The sequence below is a fragment of the Limanda limanda genome, chromosome 13 (assembly GCF_963576545.1).
Source record: "Limanda limanda chromosome 13, fLimLim1.1, whole genome shotgun sequence".
In the NCBI taxonomy this organism is placed as follows: Eukaryota; Metazoa; Chordata; class Actinopteri; order Pleuronectiformes; family Pleuronectidae; genus Limanda; species Limanda limanda.
In genome coordinates, this window is record NC_083648.1 from 24,836,537 (window position 1) to 24,849,493 (window position 12,957).

Consider the following 12,957-nt stretch of genomic DNA (forward strand, 5'->3'; position numbering starts at 1 on the left):
GAAGTTCTTCGCCTCAGCCGGGTCGTTAAATACCTTCACTTGCCCCTGATGATGAACGTGGAGCTTGGCAGGGAACCGCAGCGAGTGCCGGATCTCCTTCTCTCTCAGCACCTGCTGTACTGCGCGGAAGCCCCGCCGTTGCTCCATCACCTCCGCTGTATAGTCGGGGAAAATCAAGATTCGGTTTCCTCCGTACTCCATCGGCTGCTGCCTCCCGATCCGTATAATCTTCTCCTTCTCCTGTGCGAGGTGCACCCGTGCTATGATCGTGCGGGGACGGGAGCCTTCCGCTGGTCTGGGCTGTGCGGTGCGCCCTGTCGATGACCACCGGCTTAGCGAAGTTGTCGTCCCCGAGCAATTTGGGGATCAGGCTGGAGACAAACTCGGATGGCCTCCCATTCTCTTCACCTTCTGGGATGCCAACAATCTTTATGTTTTGCCGCCTGGACCTCCCTTCCAGATCACACAGCTTGGCCCTTAGTGTTTTGTTGTCCCGCTGTAGCTCCGTGACTGAAGTTTCCACGTCGTGGATGCGCTGCTCGTGGTCTGCGGCCTGATTCTCGGTAGCAGACAGCCTCTCCGTGAGCACTTGCTGGGCAGACAGGAGACTCTGGAAACTCTGTTCAAACTTATCGAACCGCTCGTTAAAGGACTGCAGGAGCTTGTTTGATAGTTTCTGCCAGATAAGTGGGAGATCTTCCTCCTCCTCGAGCAGTGGCATGTCTGCGGGCTTCTTGCTAGCAAGGTCACGGCTAGCGGCAGCTTCGGCTAGCTGGCGAGCTCCTTTTTCGGTTCGTGGAGTTTTAGCTGACATTTTAACGGCAGTTTTTCGATGGAGCAAGAGACAAACCGTACGCGAAGGTTTTTTAGAGCAAAAACGTAGAGTATAGCATTAAATTGGCGATTAAATAAGTAGAACTGTGTGAGCCTCGAGAAAACACGTCTACACTGCACTCATCTCACTAGCGCCCCCCTTCCTGTGATACTTGAATGAATGAACAAATGATGTGAGGAAACCTCATCAAACAAAGCAAACATCTGAATCAAAAACTGAAACAGTGAAGAGAGTTGACCACACTCGAGGGAAAACTGTGTCTCTCTGTGGACAGAAGGGACCGATACCAGCATCTGAATTGACCACAGAAACAAACGCATGGACAGCAAAACACCATGTAGAACCCTCCACTGTACATCACTAACCCTCTTTGTTAACAGTGGTTTACAGAGCGCTCTCCACTCAGGCCTCTGTCAAAGCCAGATGGGCTCTCCATGGAGTGTCAACTCAGTCTGTTAGCTGGTTCTGATTCAATAATTTGACTAAGAAATAATACATTGTTTTACCCACCATGGTGCTCAGTTTGTTATCAGAATTATTATTTAACTTTAACCAGAAAAACATCACAATAAGCAGCAATCAGTAATAGTTCAAAGTGTGTTAGCTGCGGTTTCCAGCCTCTCAGCATGAGGCTGACCACCCTGACTGACCTGATCCCCAAACGTGAGGCCAGACCTGCAGCATTGTCCAGCTGAGGGCCAATCACTTCACCACATGACACAGGCCAGAGAGAGAAAGAGAGAGAGAGTTTTTTTATGTTGATATAAATACATTTAGCAATGTTATCCTCTTTGTATTTCTGTGTGTTTCTGTCCACACATAATTACCTATGACTTTCTGTATAAAGTAAAAAAATAATCAAAGTTGAGGTTCAATATTAAAAGTACTTCAGTGTAGGTGTTAGTCCTTATAAAAAGCACACATAATTTATCGAGAAAATAATAATAGCAGTTAATAATAGCAGTTGCTCCTTAAAATGTCTGATCATGGAATTGGACTTAATATACAGTATGTAGCACCTCATTAACAGGTTTCACTGGCGTGCCCCAGGAAGATATTAACACAATGATGACAGTAAAGCTGCCGCACTAATCACCTTCACTCTAACTTCATGATTCATTAAACTTCTGTGCAGTACTTTTAATCCGTGTAAAATTAACTTTTAATCACAACTTGTCATTTATTTAAAGTGACCTTAACACACTGAATATATGCGGGTCAGTCAGGTTTTGTCCTCATCTCCAAAAAGTTCACAATATCCACTAACAACATATTTTGGTGCAACAGTGATACACAACCACACATTTGGACAGACACAGCCACACCAGATATACCTTTACCACAGTTTCTTCTTTATTTCTTTCTTTTACTCAGTCATACCCTCAGCTTATCGCACTACACACACACACACACACACCGTAACTCATCTGCAACTGTCATCCTCCCAGGGATTTATATCTTAAGAGAAGAGGAGATTGAAAAGGTGAGATCAGTCGAGCATGATGAGGGAGACAGCTCGAATGGGAGCAAGGGATGATGCACGATCTGTGTCATTCCTCCCACTATTTTCCTCATCTTACATCAGAAACCATGACATCCTGCCCATATGACTTTCAAATTCAAGTTGTGCTTCACTGAGTAGTTTGAATTAACACGACTCCTCCATTCTGTTGTGGTTAATGGCCTCTTGTGCCTTTTATTGTGCAGGCATGCATGCATGCCTGCACAATAAAAGGCACTCCTCTGTTATGTGACGTTGCAATAATCCTTTGCTCCGGTGATGATTTAAGACAAGGTGAATGTGACACACAGGTGTTGGCTCTTAATTTATGACTGTCTACCTGCTGCTTTCTTACACTGGTTGAATGTGATCTACCCTTTTTCATCCTAGTTTTAGTTTTATTTGCAAACAGAAGCATTAAACCTTAAAACTGAAGTTAAACAAATGTGAGAGGAGAGGTGAAGAAGACGCAGGCTTAAACAATAGACCTTCACAATCTGGAACAACCCATCAAGTAGGCCTCTGCCAATCACAAAGCTGCAGTTAACATCCTTGTTTGTCCATGTTTGGCTAAAAAAACCTGATAACAATGACCTCTGTACTTTACCAACAAAATGTAGTAAGATCTTCTTGACTCTATATAATTGGACGTAAAGACATTTCCTAGAGGTGGACCTGAGGTAATAGTGACCTTTGATCTAATCTAATCTAATTAGATCATCAATGAGTCCGTGCAGATGCTGAGACATTCCATTCAAGAGATCAGACATGTGTCCATGCTACTAGAAAAAAACATGTAGTGAAGACCATAAAATGTTTTCATCATTAAGTTAAATTCTTGAGTTATGAGTTCACAGTGACCTTAACCTTTGACCACAAAATTCTTATCACTACATCCTTGAGTCCAAGTGCTCATGAAATCCCCTCCAGGTGTTCCTGATATTTCACGATCACAACACATTAGATCATAGTGACCTTTGCTAATATCTACACAGTTCATCTTTGAGTCCAAGTAAAATGTTTGTGCCAAACTTCCTTCAAGGCATGTCCGAGACAAAGCGTTCATGAGAAACATTTAGGAGTCACAGGTCTGCGGTGAGTATACAAGCCTTGGGCATGATTAGCTGAGCTAAGCAAACAAACATAGAAGTCGATGAAACAGTTAGCCTGACTGTCTACAGTTCAAAAACACTATACTACACAGTGGAAGCTGACTGACCAGCTGACATCAAGTATCTGGTTGATTTTACTCCAATATGAACAAATGCTTTCACCAGCGTTTGTTTAGGGCAGCTCCTCCTTATTTGAATTGTTACAGATTAGTAAAATATATTGAATTCCCAACAGTCTCTAAAGCTGCATATCCGTTAAACTTCAAAATACTGAAAAAGCAAACTTACTGTTTACCCGAAAATTGTTGGCAGCAGTTTCCGGTGGCATATGGCACAAAGTTGGACACGACTACCACTTTATCAATAAACACTTTGCTGCGTTCACCTCATTGATGTTGGACCGTAAGTGCGCTTGGCAAGATTTGAATGGGCCTGTCTGGAATCCTTCCATCTCCTTGTGCCTGTGGTGCAGCAGTGAACCATACTGATGAAGGGGATAATGCTTTTGACAGGCCAATGCATCATTCAGACTGTATGATCCGCTGGCAGCAACATAACCACATAATGCCTGTCTCCTAACACGCCAAACACCCAGTGGGATACTGTGTGCAAAATGAAGTGCAGAAAGGATGACTAGCTGTTAATATGTGGCGTGGGTGTGGACTGAATCAATACCAGGATTAAGTATGAACATCAATAGTTATTTAGTATATAGATGGATTTATCCAAAGCTTTCTAGATATGTGGCTATTTCTGTCTCACTTGTGCAGCTGATAATAGACCAGCAGATTTCCCCATTGTTGTTGCCAAGCCCGAATACAGCACGAGAACTCAAGCTCACCTCAAACATTTCGGTGAGGAAGTAAAGAAAATCCAGCAGTAATCATTTTAGATTGTGATTGTTCTTAGATTCTTTGACTGTTAACATTAAAAGGTTTTTCTCTCTACTATAAGGAAATTAGAAACAAAATTGTTAACTCATCCTTTCCACATTTTCGTCATGAGCACAGCAAGTTCTTAAAATGGGTGTTCAAGGAGAGGGAATCCTTGTTGACATGTGACCTTAGGCAATACGATACAGCAGTTCAGGGGGGCTGGGTATCGTTGGATGTCGTGGAGCAGCACAATGTCAACACAAAAAACATAATGTGCTGCTGTTCTTTTTAGAAAATTTGTTCTATTAACAATGAAAAGAATACGATTATATATGCACATTAACCTAATTATCGTTCAGTGTTGATTCCGCTTAACCCCTCCTAATTGTCACGTTACATCTAAAAATGCAACATGACATTGTGAGGCCTTTCAAAAATAAAACTGAATAAATATAAGAAAAAATAAAGCTGCAAAAAAAGTTGGAAAGAAGCTTCATGATGTAAAGGATTACAGAGCTGAAGGGAAGTCTGCAGATTAATTAACACGTGTATCCTGCTGCTTTCGTACAGCTGCATGGATTTAATGAGCTGTAGGAGAAGCTTGTCACACTGTATAAAGCAGCTGTGGAAAACAGATACTGTCAGAATTGATCACATTTCTTTGTAAATCAATGCAGTCGTCTTTACTGATTCAAACACGTTTTAACAAATCTTGGGTGTTCGATAAGTCATCACTTACTTATATTTAATTGTCACGTACACAATTATACATGGTACAATGTATAATTGTGTACGTGAGAAATAAAGCTTATCTTACCTTATCTTATTTAAAGCATCATTCTTTGAGGCTATTTCAGTGAATTTGCTAGAGGAATGTAGTTTGTGCTGGTTGATAAAAACCACTGAAGTTGCCAGGGAAATGACACGGCTTCAGCAACAGATTCTGTAGCACACACTAGTGATGCCCGGGTCGATCCTTAACCCACAGGTGTGTGTGTGTGTGTGTGTATGTGTGTCTCTCAAAAATGACACAATATTCACCCACAATGTCAGGGATGATAGATTTGGTTTTATATACCTTTTCAGACTGTATGCACATGATGTTTTTGATCTTATAGGTTATGTGTTTTTTTTGTTAACATTTGTTGCGTGAAGACAATAACATATTAAGACCCCTATCCAAATATATACTATATTGTATCTGATATCTAAAATAATTCATGTATGATATGATCGAGAAGATGGAGGTCAGCTCCAACAGGATCCAAAGTGTAACATTTCCTACACTGTCACCCATACATTATTTCATAGTGACCTATAAGCATGTGTTCTCTATGTCTTCAGAGTAACTTTCACTGTGGTGAATTTAGTTGGTTTTGTTGTTCCGTTGCATGTATAGAAATTATATAACAGGTGAAAGAGTGCATCTTAGTGCATTTTCTGCACTTTCTGTCTGCTGGTCTTGTTGCTGTCATTTGGCAACTTAGCAGTCAAAGCTTAGTCTCATGATGCAATAAGTCCTGGAAAATACAGTGATGCAAACATCAGGCAAGAATGATGAACAGAACTAAACACAAATATCCCATATGTTAATATCAGAGTCCAAACTTTCTTCATACTCATAGGATGACAGTTTATTAGTATAATTTGCATGGTTGCTACTTAATCTGATGTCCTTAAATAAAGATATAAAACCTAACTGTAGGGTACATCATTAGAGAACATGCCTGCATATACTTTTCTTTCTGTTGCCATGTGTCTTTCATTATCCCAAGTTGTGTGACTGTCTCTCTCACAGACACTTACCAAGAGCAAATGTGTGTCCTGTAAGTCAGGCCAGCTGTATAAATAACGGGGTGAGGTTGTGAGTGGTTATGTGAAATCTCAGCCGCTAAAGCAAAAATCATTTAAAAGCTTTTTTGATTAAAACCCAAACTATCAACTTGTCACCTGGTGAAAGACGTCTGGGACGCAGCAACTATGACTTCAGCCTTCCGGTATATAGCTATCCAGGTTTCAATTTTCACCTCATTCACAGACATAAGTGGGCCAACTCTACTGATGTGGCCCAGATGGGGCTGAAGAGCTATGATCTGATAGGTAACATGTTATCAGATTCCGGGGGTACCCCACATGTACAGTAAGATGTCAGAATATGGCATCTGTTGGCTCTTAAGTTGTCATAATTGCTCAGTGTTTCATTGACATGTTATTCTGTATTCCAACGATTATGATCTTAAGCTGACTGCCATGGTTCAGCGAGCAGAGTTTCAGTTACACCAGTTCAAAAGACTGCTTCATTGTACAAAAACCTTCAGTAAGGATGTATTTGTGGGTCAGATCTAGGAAGATAGCACCTAGACTGTGGCAATGCAAACCACATGCACATTGGACTGATTGTCTTCCTATAGAGACATTGGACATATCAGATATGAGCACAAAGGTTTTTGGTCAGACTTTATGTTGCCGTTTAAATTCACATATTTCCTCTTTCTTTACCAAAGACATCAAATGCTCTGCCCGCAGCCCAATCATCAGATTTACACAGTAAGATCATTTAACACAGGATAGGGAGGTGGACTGGAGTAGATCAACATGGTGATGGTAGTCATGTTTCCACCTTGAAATCCTTCTAAGTTTGCCATGAATTGGATTGAATTTGTTTTATAACATCATACACTCTGAGAAAAACTGGGCCTTCACTGGTTCTCTGGAGCAGTTTGAGTGCTCTGGGGATCGCCTTTCTTGTGCTGTTTATGGTTCTGTGGGGAACTGAATTCAAAGGAAGAGTTCTTCAATACACACCTTACAGCATTTTTGGTGCTTTAAATAACATTTTCATGTTAAATCATCTACTTATGGTGACAGTCCTTTGGACTACTGAATTCATTATAATTTATTCAGCCTAGAATAAATTAGTGATCATTAATCGCTTTAGCATTAGCCACGTTTGAAGGTCATGGCCAACACACAATTTAACAGATTAATTAATTTGCAAACAGCTTAAGTGTGATAAGTATACAATTAATTAAACACAATTACTGATATCACTGATACACTTTACTATTTATTTAGTTTTTGGGCAGATGTTAAAAGTAAGGCATATGTTGGGAGATCAGCAAATGCATATTATATAATAATTAGACTATTTCTATGTTATATTTTACAATTATATTATTTATAATAATTATCAGTGTGATTTCAAGTGTTCAATGAACTAGTCCGGAAGTTGAAACTACCACTGCAGAACCCGGAGGAGCATGAAGCGCTGCGCTGCTGTCTGACCTGCAGTCTAGTTCATCAGTTAGCATGTAAGTAATCAATTGACAAACAAAATCATATTCATATTTCCTTATCCACACCAATGATGACAACAAGAAAAATTGGAAATTTGTTTACCTTAGTTTTGAGAATATCATCTTTGTCTTCACAATGTCAAGGTGGATAAGGTAAGATAAGATAAGGTGAAGTATTTTGTCCCAAGTCTGTAATTATTTTGAGTTTTGTGTTTTTTGTTCAAATTATTCAAACATAACATTTATTCTAATGTAAGGCTTCAAATTCATGTTTTAAAAGTGATAGATGATGTGCTTAACAATAGTTATGTTTTCTAATCCGTCAAAGTCCGATCAATCCTCTGAGAATTGCCCTTAGATCTTTTGGTCTGTTTTTTCTATGTTTATGCATTTTCCACCAGCCTCCTTGCCTTAACTGTTGGGAAAGGTTTATTTTGCTTCCTTAAAAAACATCTTACTTATTGCCAAACATATAAGACAGGTGAAAATTGCAAAAAATTGACTGGGACCCTTAAAGTTAATACTATTTTATACTACATATCATATAGAGTCATTAGGGCCTGAGCACCGATGGTGCTGGGGCTGCAATGGTCCTTAGCAATGAAGGTGCAGGAGACATATTGTATTTGTGGAGATTACTTTGCTGTGAAAAAGCATTTTTGAGGGCCTTAAGATGCTTAAAAAACTTAACACATTCATTTAGATAGAGTCAACTTGTTTCCTCTTGGATCTATTTAGCAGTGGGGGCAGGTCAACTAGCTTAAACATAGTTTTTAACAACCTGTCGAATTTTCAGACAATGCAGCGTGTCCTACAGAGCAGGCCATCATGCAGGCCAGGCCATGTGAAGATAGATGGTGTTTAGATGCTTCTTGATGATGGCAGCGTGGACATCCCCCTTGCCTAGGCTGCTACCTTTTTATTATATCTTCCATGTTGAGGATCCCAAATACCTGAGAAAGACAAGCCTTCTGGGCTTATTCATATGTTCCTCTTAAAAATACAACACTAGACTAAATTGCTTTTTCAATTTAAGTTCTTCAAATAATTTTAATTTCATCACTAAGTGCTGTTGTATTTCTGAGGGGAACACACAAGGTTTTTCCTGAGGATCAAGAATTTGTTTTAAGAACGTAGATTTCAAAATAATGAGTTTTAGTTTTGTAAAAATACAATTTTAGATTTGCAAAAATTTTGTTATGAAAGGTTACTGATTACTTCTGTATGTCTGTATGTATGTATTTTTTTAAGAGTGTATTAAAAATGTTTTCATGTCATTAGGCTGCTTTCATTTAGTCAGGGGTAACCATAATCGAAATCAGTGAGTTCTCTTACCATTATTCTTTTTGCTTCCTCTGGTTATCCTTTCATCTTAATTCACTCATTGGCAACATTGATTATATTTTCTCATGCAGTTTTAGAAGTGTATCTGTCTTGATGCATCTGTTATCTTTTGAGTTATGAGTCACGCACGTACATCTAAGTACTCTGTAGCTATGTGATATGTATCAGAATTTTAGTTTTTGCTTCTTTGTTCACAAAGCACGTTATAGTATATAACTTTGTTTTATCGTCTCAAATAGGACGTGTATGACAAGCTGAAATCAAATTAGTTTGTATATTTACATTTTGCTTTTCAAAGAATTGAAGCACCTGCATTTCCCAGGAAGGTAATTTTCTTCAGTGAAGCATCTCCATATTTCCAAACAGCTTGTTTCAAGGCCACTTCTAATAAAGTCATACATTCTCAGATACGTTCAGTTTTCAAGGCATTGCTCCATATCTGGAAATTACAATTTCGTCTTTAACTTGGGCTTCTGTAGCTCCTCTATTAGACCACACGTTGCCTCACTAGACGAAAAGCAGTATTATTGTCACAGTGAACCTCTTCGGACAGGCCTAATCCCTTGCTGTAACCAACTGTTTCCATGATGTTACCTCGGCGTTCGCCAGTGAAGACAAGGTGGGTCTATCGGCGTTTGCGGACCTTAAGGGGGATATGGAGAACAAAGGAGAGAGCCGCGGGGGGGCTCCTGAGCCTCGCGGACCGATCGCGACGTGTGATCTAATTAGCATATGAATCGGAGTCCAGCCGCTGGCTAGAACCTCTCTCTATTCACCATTGGAGGAAACCACAGACCCTTGAAACTAATGTCACTCGTGATTGGCTGGTAGAAGTGTTGCTATTGGTCACCTTATTGGTCATTGCAGTGCACACGTGGGGTCACAGCATTCCGCACGTGGGGTAAGCCCCTCCCACACAATATTAATAATAAAAATGTATATATTAATATTTATTATTATTTATAAGTAAGCCTTTACCAAAAGCACTGCAGTTAATTAAAACTAAACATTCATGTGATGCTTGATGTTATAGGTGAACAAATTGTACAGGGAACAAATGTGAACAAGGTATATGTGGAGTGAAAGCTTTATTTACATACAGCAAAAATATTGTACAAAAACTCAGATGAGGCTTGAAATGTTTCTCTGCAGCCTCTGGGTCATGACTTCTTTGTGGGACTCTGTCTGAATCTTCTCCAGTGTGTAGACGTCTGTGGTGTGTAGCTGTGAGATCAGTGTAGCTTCCAGTCTTATATGAAGTGTGGCACACAGGTCGGTGCGCTCCTGGCTGTGGAAGGATGGATCCATGTCTACTGTCCCGCTTCAATCAGCTGTAAACACATTCAGTAAAATTAGCACAGTTCAATGACAACATACACCTTTACATGTAACTGGAAAATTATTTAATGAATATAACCTTACCCTCTTTCTTCTCCGACAACTCCTCAATGCTGATGTGAGGTCTGGTCGGATCATACTGGCTCATAGTGTGTCTTTGTACGTCATGGACAGGCAGCTGGAAAACACCACATGTAACATGACTTTATTATTAATAAACGGAAATAGCCGCGCTGCATCACCGTTGGAAGATCCACAGCAAAAAAACACCAAAACAATTCATAAACAGTTACTTACATACAATGGCTTAATTTTCTGCACTTTAAATCCGGACTTTCAGCGTCTCAGCCTAACGCCTCTTTGTTTGTGTGTGTGTGTGTGTGTGTGGGGGGGGGGGCTGAGGCTGTGAAAACATACAGAAAAGTCACGTTGATGAAAAAACTTAACGAGAACAAACTGTTACATCTAAGTAATTCATAAATATTTACACATGCACTAGATCTGCTCCAACACTCGATGCTGTATTCGTATTTTAGCAACTTTCTCGCTATCCCAAAGTGGCGGACATGCTTTTCAGATGTACCAGTTAGCTTAGTGGTTAGCATGGCGTCTCTAGCTTAGCTCTCACCGTAACTCAGGGACTGTGCGCCTGTCTTCTCCGGCTCGACTCGTCCACACCGGGCCCGCGGCTCTGCCTCCACACGCACTCATCTTCTCCTCCAGGGAACAGCGTCGTGTCGACTTCAGCAAGTTATTTACCCCGAAAACAGAGTCACTCGTACGGGACAAGCTAAACACGACCCGCTTCCTGTCTGCGGGACAGTCGACGCTGCTGCACGGCGTTTACGAGGCTCTGATTGGACGAGTCCATCAGCTGATGACGCGAGCGGGTGACGTGAGCAGCGGTTACTTCATATGGGATGAGTATTTGACTGAGGCCAGGTTTATTTTTTGTGGTGTTTAGTACATTTACACACATGATTCTTGGTGTTCTGTGTTCGTAACCTTATAGTTGAATGCACTTATTGTAAGTCGCTTTGGATAAAAGTGTTGACTGTTTTAATGGAATACTGAGAAAGTTTAATAACAACAATTAGACAATTGAAGTTCAAATTATGAAGGAATTTAAGCTCTATATTATGTCTTCTTTATATTTAAAATAATAATCAAACTGAGTGGAGATGTATGTTGTAGCCAAACAGCCGGCTGCTGTGTTTTGTCACTGTGCAGTCCATGGGGGATTAAATATTACACTGAAAAAATAAATCATTAAATCAATGAATGTTTCATAGCAATTTTGAAAGTAGTGGTGAAAAGGTACCATTTATAATTCATGGAACAGCTTAGTTTGCCATTGACATGTGAATTTAATGCCAGTATTTTGGGAGGACAGATATTTTTATGGAAAGCCAGTAGAAGTTTGGAGCTTACAGGACACAGATGATCATACCCAGCATAATTTATTTGCTGGTAGAGGTGTGGTTAACACTTCCTCTGTGCATTTAACCAGCACAATTGAAAAAGTGACTGTAATCATGCCACTCTGTACAGTTGTTGAGATTTAGGATTGTTTTGGATGACAATAAAAATTTGAAATAAAGTGCATTGTTTCATTTCTTTTGACTGCATTGACCTTTGTTCGTGGTATACAATATAATTCATTATAGCACACTTACTTACTTAAGAACAATTTAAAATTTCAGGTTTAATATTTATTTTAAGCCTGGTTTACTCAGCCAGATAGCTTGTTGGTGCCTCTTACACAAAGGTGTTATCTGCTCTCAGGGAAACTGATTTGCATTTGTGAAGCTCAGAGCATTGTCATTTGCATGTGAAAGCGTCCTCTAGGCGTTGGAGCAGGGGGGTCAAATCTCAACAGCTCACAGGCTTGACAACTGCAGGAACCCTGAGCGTTTCCTTTGCTGCCTGCAGATACGTGTGAAAGTCGTTAACCGAAGGATGTGCCAACACTTCTCTGCGACACAGATTGACACAAACGCTTCTTTTCATGCAGTGCCTTGTGTTACAGAGACATAAAGTTGAGAGACTTTCTGTTCTCTTCCAATGTGGGTTTTTCTTTGGTTGCATTGTTCTGATCCACTGCACCAGCCATGTCTGAAAACTTTTTCCTCTGATGCTTGACTCAAATACAGAAACACAGCGACCACGGTCTTGCTTCTCTTGCATCTCTTTGGAGTGTGGGAGGACCCAGGGGCAATCCATGCCAGAAATGGGTAGGCTATACAAATGCCATGCAGAGAGAAGGCCCCTGGCCAGGTTGGAAGCCAGGACCTTCTCGTTGTGAGGTCACAGTACTGATCACTAAGCCACCATGCTACCTCATGAGAAAGAGTGTGTGGGAGATGAAGGAAAGCAGTCTAAGAACCAGCCTACTGAAATGAACTGTCGCAATTTATCTTTCTGTCACTGGAGGCAAGAAGCCCCCCTCCTTTGCCTTCTCTTCCTGTCTGAGTCGAGCTTCTTAAAAAAAATTATAAAAACAATCCCCTAAATCTAATTGAACTAAAGTGGCAATCCCATATTTTGCTGGCAAATTAAAAGTGTCTGAAACTAAAGATATTTTACTGCACTCTTTCAGTATAATGTAGAGCTCACTACCGACTGAAGAGTGGGATGGAAAGAGGTGCAATTTTTT

The 12,957-nt window shown here is 40.3% G+C and overlaps 1 long non-coding RNA gene across 1 annotated transcript; it reads right to left on the reverse strand.

Annotated features, from left to right (window-relative positions):
• Positions 1-10,034: 10,034 nt before the first annotated feature.
• LOC133018625 (uncharacterized) lies at positions 10,035-11,112 on the reverse strand. Its single transcript, XR_009682818.1, has 3 exons — positions 10,930-11,112; positions 10,386-10,704; positions 10,035-10,294 (listed from the first exon to the last, which is right to left on the reverse strand). It is a non-coding gene; the product is annotated as an uncharacterized LOC133018625 (long non-coding RNA).
• Between the last annotated feature and the right edge of the window lie 1,845 nt (positions 11,113-12,957).